General features: G+C 39.1%; 1 protein-coding gene across 1 annotated transcript in view; it reads left to right on the forward strand.

Moving 5' to 3' along the window:
- Window positions 1-1,229: 1,229 nt before the first annotated feature.
- large1 (LARGE xylosyl- and glucuronyltransferase 1) overlaps window positions 1,230-12,838 on the forward strand; it is a 94,878-nt gene continuing 83,269 nt past the window's right edge. Inside the window, exon 1 of the mRNA XM_088924145.1 lies at window positions 1,230-2,606. The gene's annotated coding sequence lies outside the window, so the exon portion shown is untranslated. The remainder of the gene's footprint in view (window positions 2,607-12,838) is intronic.

Genomic DNA, 12,838 nt, shown 5'->3' on the forward strand with positions numbered 1-12,838 from the left:
TGCTGTATACAGAGCTGTCAGAATGGATGTGACCTCAAGACAATAATCAAGGTCCTGACAACACAGTAAACTCTTGGAACGTGCTGCCCCTGCAGGCCTCAGTGTGAGTAAGTGGTTACAGCACTTATTAAACTTATTTAATTAACTAAGCAGTTAGTTTAATAACGGAGCCCTGGGTTTTGGTGAATCATGTTAGATAGGTACCGTTGTGTTAATATTCCGTTTCTATTAGTAAGTTTGTGATTCTAGTTGTAGAAAGGCCGTTTACACTAAAACATGTACTGAACCTTAATTCTGAGCAGCGCTTTGCTAGTACTTCACAACAACCTAGTTTTACACGGGTCTTTGCGATTACGACTCCGCGGAGGTGCTTTTGTCACTAGCAGAACCGCAGACCGGATCGAACTGCTTTTCGCATTAGATGAAAAGAAAACTAAATATATAATGTATACAATTTATGTATATGTATAAATTATAGGATTGCAATGTGCCCCTCAGTAAAAAAACAAGTTCTTCAGGAATCATTAAGCTTTACCAACGGCATTAAGATGCATTTCAGAAACTTTTTTCCAGTAGGGTAGCTACTGTAAACTGCGGGGCAGTTGTTTACAAACTTCTCACTTTAACTACAGACGATGCATTTGTTTGTACAGAACCACATTTATTTAAATCCATATTAAGATTAAATTGAAATGGCCTTTAAAGTAACTTTAAATTGTTTGAGTGCACCTTAAAAATCGTGAAAAAAAATCTCTTCACTTCTATGATTGTGTACGGATTGAGTCTGTTCAGCAGGAATGCCCTTTCAGATGCTTATTGTGTGCTGCTAATAACGGACAAGGCTGAAATTACACAAACAAATGAAGAGGTTTTCGTTCTCAAATGTGCACAGTCCTTGTTAACAGAGAAAGGGAACTCTGGAAATTCGTAAAGGGGAAACGTACTGTAGTTTATCAAATAGAATCGCTTGTACTGGAGCCAGAGCAAGGTATTGAGAATTAGTACGTCAATATTACGCCGGTATACGGTTGTCATTCCGGACTCCAATCCGTTTCCTCCACACTGCCGTGTTTTACTATCAACACGGTTTGCAAGAGAACGGAGGGGAGTCTGCGATTGGACGTTTCCTGCCTGTCAGGAGTGAGGGAGGCTGGGAAGAAGGGATAACGTCTGCATACAAGCCCCCCCCAGAAAGTGGTACACAGTCCTGCTGCTGAGGCTAACGGCTTGTCGGTGAAACGTCGCTGATTGTGGGAGGTACTGAGTGGTTCTGGAAAAAAAAAGAAACTGAAAAAAGGATTGTGAATCGTTATTAGAAGGCCTCCTCACCGGATTCTTGAGTTCTGGATGTCTTCTTACTTGTTACTTTTCTGTTTTTAGCCATCCGGTTATAACAACAGAAAGACCCCGTGCTATAAAAAACGGACAAGCGAGATATAAGGAAAAGATCCAAGTGCGGTTTCCCTTCACAGATCTGGACCATAACTGTCCCTTTTCTCCGTAAACGCAGGGCCGTTGCGTGTGAATTAAATGAACTGACCGTCTTTTGTCTGCAGAAAGCTGGGACTAAAAACTAACAGCACATCTACGAGAAGTGTTATCGCCGAAGCCCTCGTGTGGGGATCATTACGATCGTCGCCTAAAACGGGACTGAAACGATAAAGGACTTCCCACCAAGTAGCTAAGAAGCATGTGTGCTACTTTAATGAACGAAACGCCACACGATCTCGACAAACCGTGAGTAGACCTGACGGAAGATTGGACGTCTGTTGTTGCCCAGTATTGCCTAGTTGGTTTCTATTTGTGAGCCGGACCTCACCTGACGCAGGACTATATAGTTACTGTTGTACAATTTTTGTCCTGGCGTGCTCGGGGGGGCAGCCGACAAATACAAAATGCCAATTGTCCCACCTGGAGCAAGACATCACAAAACACCGGGAGGGACCGACTTCTTAAGTCGGAAACCTTTTCTGAAGTAACAACCTTTCCGCAAAAGGTTCAGTTCAGAATAATCCGATTTTTCACATGTCACAGATTTGCATGCAATTAATTCCTCACATAACTGTGCCAAAGAAGACTGGGGGAAAAAGCCCGATAATGAAATCGCAGAGAATACCTTATGGAAGCATTGCAGTGGAAAAGAGGATTTAATAAGGACCGTTAAGTTACTCTTAAGACCGGTACTCAAGAAGGTGGCAAGCTATTGATTACAGGAAGCTGGGGTTTGTATTTCAACCCCTGCTCTGCCAGTGACTCGGAAGCCGTAGAACAGAGAGAGGCAGTTATCCTCTCAAATTCCTAGGGCACGGCAACTGAGAAACTGTCGGCTGGTCAACGTCGAGAGAGGAAAATATACTTCATGTATTTCAAGCAGCAGGTGGAAGACGGAGCACTGTCCACTAAGTACATCCCCGAGCGTCCCTGCGCCTGACAGGCGGCATCTGGACGTGGGAGCTGTTCAAGCTGGTCGGGTCCTGACGCCGCCGAATGCGTTATTACTTTCCTGGATGATTGAAAATACAAGTGCTACATCATCCAGTCAGCGGAGGGCATACAGTGACAGGGCTGCGGCCCTTTCATCCCTTGTCCCACAAACTAATCTTAAGGTAAGCTGTCAGCTTTATGCAATTTTGAAAGTCGTCAAACTTCATCACAGACAAGCAGGCGGCTGGAGTTGTACAGTAGCTTACACGTATAAGTATACATGGTCAAAATACTAAGTACCAAATGCCTTTTTGCTGTTAGTCATTTCTGCTTGAAATGTTCAGTCACAAAATTGTTAGTTTTCAGGGAAACTCGATCGCCAAGAATTCACGGTTTTCCAAAGAATGAAAAATATAAACGGAAACAGCGGTACGATTTTTTCAGGAGCTCTTATATTTTAAGGGCGTTCATCCTTGCGAACAAAGTCTGTGCACTTTTGTTTTTGTCCACCTGTATTAACATTTCTAGGGTTTTCTTTCAAGTTATCAGAAAACGTCCTTCCGATTTCATGTCGACCTTTTTGGAAAACAGTCTTATTTTTAATGAAAATTATAAGTCACTTCGATAAAACGGTACTCTAAAACTTTATGAAGATGCACTTGATGTTCGGGACTGTCAGCCTGGTGAAACAAGAGCTTTAGGCACAAAATAGGTAAACGTAACAGAGTATAAAAACAAATTAACATTGTGTGGCCTTCTTTGATACAAGACACATTATGCGATAAATCCTAGTGGTGATTAGACACTGTATACAGTATCTTGTCCTTAGTTCCAAATGTTTCCTTAGAAAAAGAAAATTCTTGATCAGTGTGAATCACTGTACTGAGTCTTGCTAATTATAGGTGTTCAACTTTGAAATGAATAACCAGTGACAACAGGAAATTAATCACAATAATAATATAATCTAAATAAATATTAGAATAGGATATTGTGCTTGACCAGGGCTGGTTTGTAGGCTATGGAACCCAGGATATATTGGTTTCTTTCTGGTTTCATGCTCCAAGATGTCTAGAAGACAGAGCATCTTTGGTAAAGGAATTTGTGCTAGGGTGCTACAGACCCAGGGCGAGTATAAATGCTATAGTTGCAAATACAAGATTTTCAGCTTACTGAGCATTAGGTCAATCAATGCTTGGAATGATCTCCATTTATTTTTTTCAGTTGTGTTTAACATTTGATGAACCTATCAATGGGAGACAGAGGACTTTTTAAAAAACAATCTTTCTTGATCTATAATAATTGTATTGTAAGGGGAATCCTTTATCTTCAAAGCATGAGTATCTCAATACATCCACATTCCATGATACTCTTGATATCATTAAGGGAAATCTTGGATATTGAATGCTACTTTACAACCGTCCTCTCAGCTATGTCTCTTCCTTGAACGTTTGTTTTGGCCCACAGAGCTGTGTTTGCACAGAAATGAGCTCTGCACATTTTTTACATCCATTTTATTGGTTTACTTTTTAATTAATGTAGCAGACATATTTTTCAGCCTAACATACAGTACACTTGCTTTTCAATTTGCCGTAGAAAACACTGCACTTTCATTGCATTTCATTGCATTTCATTGCATGTTTCAAGACAACATATTTTAAGCTAAATGAAAGTATTTGAAACGAATAAAAATCTGTTTATATAAATATTTGCTTGCTAAAGGCTGAGGTTCAGTTGTTTTTCCAGTTGTGTTTCTTTGAAGACAAAGGCTCAGACTTTGAAGGAGCATATCCACAGTGTGGTTGAAATGAGAGATGAAGAAAGCATAAATAATAAGAAAATTAAGAAAAGCAGTAGGTAGTCAGAGTTAAGTAATTGGATGATTAGTTCATTTCACTAATTAAAGAACTCAGGTGGAATAAAAAAACAGAGGCCCTGTGAGGACTGAAGCCTAGGATCATACTAATACAACACATGAAGATGTTAGTAACTTATGCAAAACAAAACAGAAGACGAGCACGAATCTGTGTTTGAACTAATTACTTCAATAATAATGCATCCGATTTATCCCTCCTGGTATACAGAAACACAGCCAATAATTACAACTGAGATCTCGCCAGTTTTTTGTTAGCGTGAAGCGCTTCTCCAAGTCATGTACAGCGGCTCCTGTGAAATACAAAGTGCCAGAAGTGAGCAGTTCCGTGCAGTTATCTAACTCTAGGAACACGGACAGAATGTTACAAAGGCTGTTTTGCTTACACGTTCAAAATGCTTCTTATGGCCTCCGTTGTTGCAAAGGTTTCTGTTTAGGAAAGGGACCCAGTTAATCTCGGTGCAGTTTATTCAAGGACGGGCTGGACCTCTTGCCCAGGAAGTAATGCCCTTGCTGTGGAAGCCGTTGACCAGTGTGGTTGGCATTTCGATTTCAGGAGAAACCACTGTTTAGTCATTGTATTGGTGAATCCCTCTTTCGTTTGCACGGTGGTTCAGAAAGTGGTTCGCCTAACTTGGGCGGAAACGCCAAGGCCCTTCTCTGTTGCATCCACTCATACTCCACGTTGGGTATTCTTGAAAAATGTCACAGCAGGCTGGAAAAGCCTTATTAATCTTTTACTTCTTGGGGGGTCATCTAAAGCCTAAACCAGCAACCAAAAGCCAGACAATTTGCTTTTATTTGCTTTTTTATTGGGAATTGTATGTTTTCCCATCCTGGGGCGGAGAGGTGGCTCTGTGGCTAAGGATCTGCGCCTGTGGCTGGAAGGTTGCCAGTTCAAATCCCGCAGCCGGCAGAGGAATCCTACTCCGTTGGGCCCCTGAGCAAGGCCCTTAACCCCAGCTGCACCAGGGGCGCCGTACAATGGCTGACCCTGCACTCTGACCCGCTCTGTGTGTCTCATGGAGAGCAAGCTGGGGTATGCGAAAAGACAAATTCCTAATGCAAGAAATTGTAAAGGGTTAATAAAGTGATGTTATTATTATTATATGGAATTGAATTAAGGCTATGGCCTTTGGCTGCAGCTCATGTCCTGCATGTGGAGAATGAGGACCTGGCGGTCTGGAAAAGGCTCCTCTGACCCACTCACCTGTCAGAGCTGCTCATCCCTGGACATGCAGCGTGTTCTCCAGTCAGTTACAGATGGGTCCGCTCCAGCTGGAGGAACAGTGCATGTCTCACTGACATCATTGCAGTCTTCACTGCAGCTGCCCTGCAGATCCCAGCAGTCACTGCTGATCTTACAGCTGAGAGAAGCTGGTTAAGGTTTATTCCCATGTTGAAATGAAAAGAAGAGACTCACAATGTTTCGGCTGTGGAGCCTTCTTCATGTGAAGACTTCTTCACCCGAAAAAGGCTCCACCTTCAAAAATTATGTCTCTTTTCCTTTCAGCAGGGAATAAACCTATCCCTGTTCACAGGTACCTGCTTGATCTAAGAGATACTGGCTGCTGACCGTAATCCATATATCCAATATCTTGTTTATCCATCCATCCATTTTCTAACCATTTTATGGTCACAGGGCACATGAGCCTGTCCTGGCAAGCAACAGGTGCAAAGTCAGATACACCTGGGACGGAACGCTGTCCGTCACAGGGCGCACACAGACACAAACACACATACTGTACACTCACGGTAGGGCCAATTTCCTATTTCCAATGTGTTTGAACTGTGGGAGGAAACCGGAGAATCCGGAGGAAACCCACACGAACACGGGGAGAACTTATAGACCCACACAGACAGCATCCCAGGTCTGGAATTAACACCCAGGGCCCCATACTGACTACTGCGCCACTGTGCTGTCCAGTGGTGTGTTTATTAACATTATAAACGTGATGACAGAGTTCTGACTGAATTGTATTTTCATTTTTAAAATTACTAGTGATGGCAGTATAAGTACATATAAATATATGTTAAGAATATACCTAATATGAACTGTAAGGTCAATATTATAAGGTCTGTAATATACTGTACAGTTTATATACAAACTAAACTCTCAAATTTGTGGTCTCCTCAGTTTATTTCTATATTAGGCTTATAGGTTTACTTAACCTTTGTAGCATAGATATTGATTTTTAATAGGGTAAATATGCATTCAAATCAAGATGGTAGTGTATTTTGGATGTGCTTTATTCTTCAAATTCTGAAATGCTGGGGGTCATTATGTCTTAAGCTGTACATTTGTGTATGCATTTAAAATATTTGCTGTTTTTGTGTTCTCCAATTTGCAATTTCCTGTTTTCATACATCCTGATCATAAATCGACGAGAGAGCACTGCACGCACAGGCACTCTTGAGATATTATTAGCCCACCTGATAAAAAGTGTTTTTCACTGCTGTATCTTTTTCATAAGCCTCACCATTTCTATTCGAAATCACTGGCATTTTTACTCCCTCTCTGTGAAACAGCCTGCGCACACTCAACACGATTCTTTCCAGAATCATTTTTATTTTCTTAATGGACACAAATTGATGTTGATCTGTACTTTCACTGTCTCCGTGCATCAGACCCGAAATTGTCACTTAAACTTTGCTGTGCAAGTTTGTCTGGTTTCCTTGCTAAAGCAAGAGAATGATTTAGTTGACAGTATATTGCACTTACAGCTCAGTCAGCTTGTGCTGTCTTTAAAATGTTCCAAAATTGTTAATGCTAAAGCTTCACAAGTAATGTTCAGGAATTTAATGTCAAGGTCTGTTTTGGTAATGGCAATTCGTATTTTGTAGATCCTACATTACAAAATCAATATTTCTTTTAGAAATCAATAAACATATTAACCTATGTTGTAATGAGGCACCACAAGAAATGTATTTTATGGAGTCTAATTATCAGTTTAGTGAATTACAGTTAAGTAGATTTTACTGTTATTCAAACACAGTTCACAGGACAGGAATAACTCATCCAGTTAATACAGATGAAGTCATTTATGTTTATAGTACATGATTAAATGGGGAATATTTCAGTTAAGATGATTTTGTTTAGGATCTGCAATGCAGTTAAGACGCATTACTCTGGGCCAGATTAGGCAGCATGTTTTGCACTGTTATTGGCTGTTCAATGCAGGACAAATGGTGGGTGTCTTCATACTCAGAAGAAGTATTCTGACAAGCAGAAACTGTTGTCTCTGTTCCGACATTCCAAACTGGAAATATAATTAATAGACTATTTCAGAGCTATCACGAGAACATTTACCGTACAGTGCAGACACCAAACTAATATTTACTCGCACCCTAATTGATGGTCTTCTTTATTGATTGTCTGTTCCTGGTAAATGATATTACCCGCGGCTGTAGTTAATATCAGTAGTTAAGTGATTCCTTAAAAGAAATGTGGATTCAAAGTTATGAGTGAAGGTGTTTCTGGTGTTGGAAAGCTCACATAAACTGGGCACAGAATATACGATGATCAACATTTTATTTTATAGAAGGATATTTCATAGTGTAGATTTAGTTAATAAGCTGCTGCTTTTAGGTATATCTTTATATTATATATGGAGGCATAAAGGATTTTAAAATGCCATGCATGATAAGAGTGCAGTGATATTTGAAAACTTGAATCTAGAACAAAGACAAGTTTCCTGAAATTTAAGAACGGGTGGATATTTGTGTTGATTTGAGGAGCACTGCTGTTAAAACCTTAATAAAGATTCCAAGTTGTCTTGGGTGTGAGGAGGGCATGAGATTTTGCAGAACAGTGCAGTGTGTGTAGATGTGGCCTGTAGATGCACCTGCCTTATTGATCCGTTGTGCTGTAATTTAGGAGGTAGGCTATAGGAAGGCAATAAGACTGAATTGGTTGCAGCACTTCATTAATCTTTACTTTTCAAAGACTTGCACCTACAAAACTCTTGTATAACTCAAACACTTCATTTTGTAATTTATAAAGGAAATATATTAGTGTTTTATTAATAGATTGTTGTATTGATTAACAGTGTCTGGGAACTCTACTATATTATTATGGAAGTAGGTGTGGACCTTAAAATATAGGTAAACAAGGTAAGGGCTTAACTGAAACCCCCCAGACTTCAGTAAGTGTTTCAGCAGGGCTGGGGGTGAGAATTAAAGAACTAGGCAATGCAGAGAGGCTGGGTCAGTATGCTCACAGATGGAGCACCGAGAAGAGGCTGTAGCACTTAGCAGAAACATATTTTTATACACTGAGGACTGTGGAACATGCGGGTAGAGGTAATGTCAGAAGGAGCACTTTTCCTTGTGCGTCCTACGTCCTAAGACTGAAGTGGGGCCAGTGTTTTCTATAGCAAGTCCTTGATGTTTGAATTCTCCGCGCAATGCAAAAAACACAAAACAGGTAACCCGTTCAATGGGTATTGTCGACTTTCTAATTATTCCTTTCACAGGAAGGGATGAGCAGTACTTTGTCGCTGTCTCCTTGAGAATTACACATTTGAAATTAGAAGTGCTGTTTTTTTCTGGCATTAATGAAGATAAAGTACATTTTGACCTTCTTTCTGAAGAGCTAGTCCACTCTAACTGTTAGTCTAGGCAGTGTAACCTTTCAAAGATAAAATGCTATACTGTATATTTAGTTTTGTGGAAGAAAACCATATGCACCTTCTCATCTGGCGTGTTATTTTAATTGTGAGTGGAGACAATGATAATTTAATTGTGATCATGTTAGACAACAGCCACCTCTTTTAATGCGGGTCAGCCAAGTTAGGAAACGGAACGGTATGTGTGTGTACAGGACATGTGAGCATCTTTGCTAATTAGGAAAGGGATATGGGCAAAGCTGCACAAAATAAAATGAACCTGATATTTGATTTGACAAATTTACAACGCAGATTATTTTTAATAATGTTTGCATGCCCATAGGAATGTGATTACTCAGGTCTCAATTTTTATTGTTTATTCTGTTTTGCTTCTGAACATTGTACACTCCTGAAGTATAGTTTGAACGATTTTATGTTCCCGTGCATGCATGCATTACTGTACATTATCTGTCATGAAGCAGGACATTGCTAACTGTGCCCACTGGGAAGCGTGGCTTTGTACAGCTGGGGAGCAGTCATCATACTTTCCATTGAATCACCAGTATTCTCAACTATACATTACATCTTCCACAAAAAATCCTAAGAGAGACGCGTATGCCCTTCCAAATTCAGTTTCAGAACAAAGCGGTAATTTATTTTTGAGGATTTTTGAAGTGGTTGGTAGTCTCAAGGTCTTTTATGCTAGTGAATTGTTTTTATAAAGTTGAGCTAAGCTTGTTCCAGTTTTAGTTATTTTGGTCAAGAAAAAAGAAAAGCAAAACTTCAAACACAAAAATGAAACTTTAAAATTCTGCTTTGATCTTTGTGATCTATACAGTATGAGCACTTTCTGAAGTGTGACCATTATCCTTTTAAATTCTTATAGTTTCTTTTTGTGCCCTCAGATTATTTTAAACAAAGCATAGGCCTCTGTGACCAACAAGAAGAGATCCCCACTCTCTGAATCTTGTGTGCCAGTTACCCAGCCCTAGGAGAAAGTAAAAAGAAATGGAGCAAGAAAAGTATTGACATTACAGGACACAAATGTTAGTAATTACACCTGATGACTCAAAAATAGAACATTTGAGAACCACAGGATGGGTGATTTTGAGAACATGCGTCATGCTTATTGATTTTGCATTCTGTCCTTCAATCTTTAGTGTTATGTTCAAATTTCCTCTAGTACTGGCAGAAGCCAGTTCCTGGATATCCATTTTACATGTAATTTATATTTCTGAACAAACTATTTTACTTTTGAAAAATGACTGAGCACTTCCAAAAAGGGTGATGTGATAGACAGTACTTGCTAAGGCTGCCAAAATATTTACAGGAACAGTAACAACAGCCTATACTGTCAAATGGTATTTCTGTTTAACCAGCCAGATTACTGTTGGGTAGGCTAATATAAAAATTAATGCGTGTTTTAATTAGATATTGATTTTTCTGCTGATGTTTTATCCAAAATGACTTTTTATGTACAGCGGTATATTTTAGTGTTGGTATACTCTTGCTTAAGGGTGTAACAGCAGTGTCCTACCTGGGATTTGAACCCACAACCTTCTAGTTACAAATCCAGATTTCTTCGCAGTGCTGCCTTTGACAGAGGTTGGTACAGAGTCATTTGTTACAGCAATATATGTTCTGTCAGTAGAGAATCTTTATTTCTGCTATTTCTGCTATCTTAGAATGGCTGTAACAAATTTCATTGGAAACTTTAGGTATCAGAAAGATGATCTTTTCAATAATGCACTGTTTGTAAAAATCTTTAAGTAAGTCACAAGTGTGTAAAATGGTTGCCGCCTTTCAGGCTTATGTGTTATAGTTTCCTCCAGAAACCTTCATTCATATGACCGATGAAACAAAAAATATCATTAAAAAGAATGAGTTATGGATTGGATATTGTGTCCTGCTGAGATCAAATAAAAAGTCTTGCTGTAAGATTAATAAAATAGCACAGGGTCAAGACATATCTGTCATAAATAAATAAGGTCCAGAAAGCATGAGGGTTCATTTTATTCAATTCCCTGCAGTTAATATTTTGTAAATCCTCCTCTGGCAGGGCTTACACTTACAAGATGCTTCCTGTAGTGTGCCATGAAGTTCCGGCTGTTCAGTGGGGTACTTTTTGACCATTCCTCTGGGCAGAATTGCTTTGGGTCTGTCAGACCCTTCAGTTTCTTTTGGTAAAGTGTCAGGTTGTGTTAAATTGGTTTTCAAGGTCTGGAGTTTGATGGCCAGTTGAGAACATTTATTTTGTGTGCAGTCAACCAATTATTTTTCTTTTGCATGTTTATGTTGGATCATTGTTACACTGGAATGTCTGAATACGGCCAAACATGAGCTTCATGACAGAGGGAACCACGTGTTTGGCTGGAGTGTTTTGGCACATGTTGGAGTTCATGATTCCCCACATTTTAACAAAGGCTCCAGGACCCTTGGAAGCAAAGCAACCCCAGCACATAATAGACCCCCCACAATATTTCCCTTTTAAATATTAAAATGAGCTTCATACTTTTTGTGTCAAACATATAAATTAACATAGATATGCATGTCCAAAATGTTTTTAATCTGCCTGTAAGACATGGTTTCAAACTGATATCCAGATTGAGAATTTTAAGTTGCCTCTATTTGTGTTTCACCTTAGATGTTATTTTCATGCAACCCCTTTAACAGCACATTGATAGAGGCAATGTCAAATCGTAGTTTAGAACACTCTGTACCTAAAGGTAAGTTTGTATCTGACCTTTCCATGTTTTACCTTTGGATTTACAGTACTGTTGAATACTGAACTACTTCTCTCACAGCCCTTGTAGGCAAGATACAGTTGTGTTCTCTTCCTGGGCCACCTTGGGACCAGTAGCCTAAATTTCCTAATAATTTCCTAATCTTCTTTAGCAGTGAACTGACGGAGTCAGCTTCTTATGGATTCGTTTATAGCCATACCCTGTTTGTGGAGATTGGTGAGCATTTACGTGCAGTCTCTGCAGAGAGCTCTCTGACTTTAACCATGATGATACAAGCTACTACTGCAATCTTCCATATGAGTTCCTGTACCTACAGAAGCCTTTATAGAGTGAATATTATTGTAGATTGATTTTTGTTAGACTTAATTATTTGGATACTGAGAGGTGTGGATAAATGTGTTTTCTGTAAGTCAGTTATTTCTGACAATATGACTTTGCCCTGCATAATGCTAGTAGAGTTACAGTACATGTAAAATTATAACTTTTTAAAATATTGTTTGATGTGAGATTCAGTATCCAAAGCGTGACCCTTTCTGTTTTGTGATCATTTTTATTTCTCCTTTGCTGGAGCTATGAATAAATCTGGAGGGCACTGTATTTTAAAACATACAGATACAGTCCAGGTTGTCCTATTAACTGTTCCTGTCTGCCTCTGGCATTCCCAAAATCTAAGGTCCAACCTATTGAGAAAACATGCTGTCTTTCTAATTCTATTTGTGTGGGGAATATTTATACAGGATAATGCTGAATATAAACAAACCACTCTGTATTTCACTTTTGTGTTAAAAGAGAGCAGAATATTTCCTGTTCAAGTCCTTATTATCAGTTTTAAATGTGGAAGAACTTTGTGGATGATACTATACGTTCTAAAAGAAACTGAGATATTTCCGAGATTCATGAGCTGTAGGTTCTGGCATGGCCAATAAATTTGTTCTTATTTTTTTACATCAAAGCTAGCCTGCTTTAAGTGTATAATAGACAGCTGCTCATCTGACAAGAAGCGTGATCTTAAAGGACATTGTTTAGACAATGCTATGTGGTGATTTCACATGTGGTTTCCTATACTGTACCCAGTGGTTTGGACTATACTTTTATGTGTATTTTTAGTTAGATGTTATAATTGCTATTTGTGCTTATTTGTTAATTTCATTCTCCATTGATTGGTGAACTGACTTTTTTTTTTGCAAAATCTA

This window comes from Atractosteus spatula, chromosome 8 (genome assembly GCF_055471065.1).
Source record: "Atractosteus spatula isolate fAtrSpa1 chromosome 8, fAtrSpa1.hap1, whole genome shotgun sequence".
Taxonomy (NCBI): Eukaryota; Metazoa; Chordata; class Actinopteri; order Semionotiformes; family Lepisosteidae; genus Atractosteus; species Atractosteus spatula.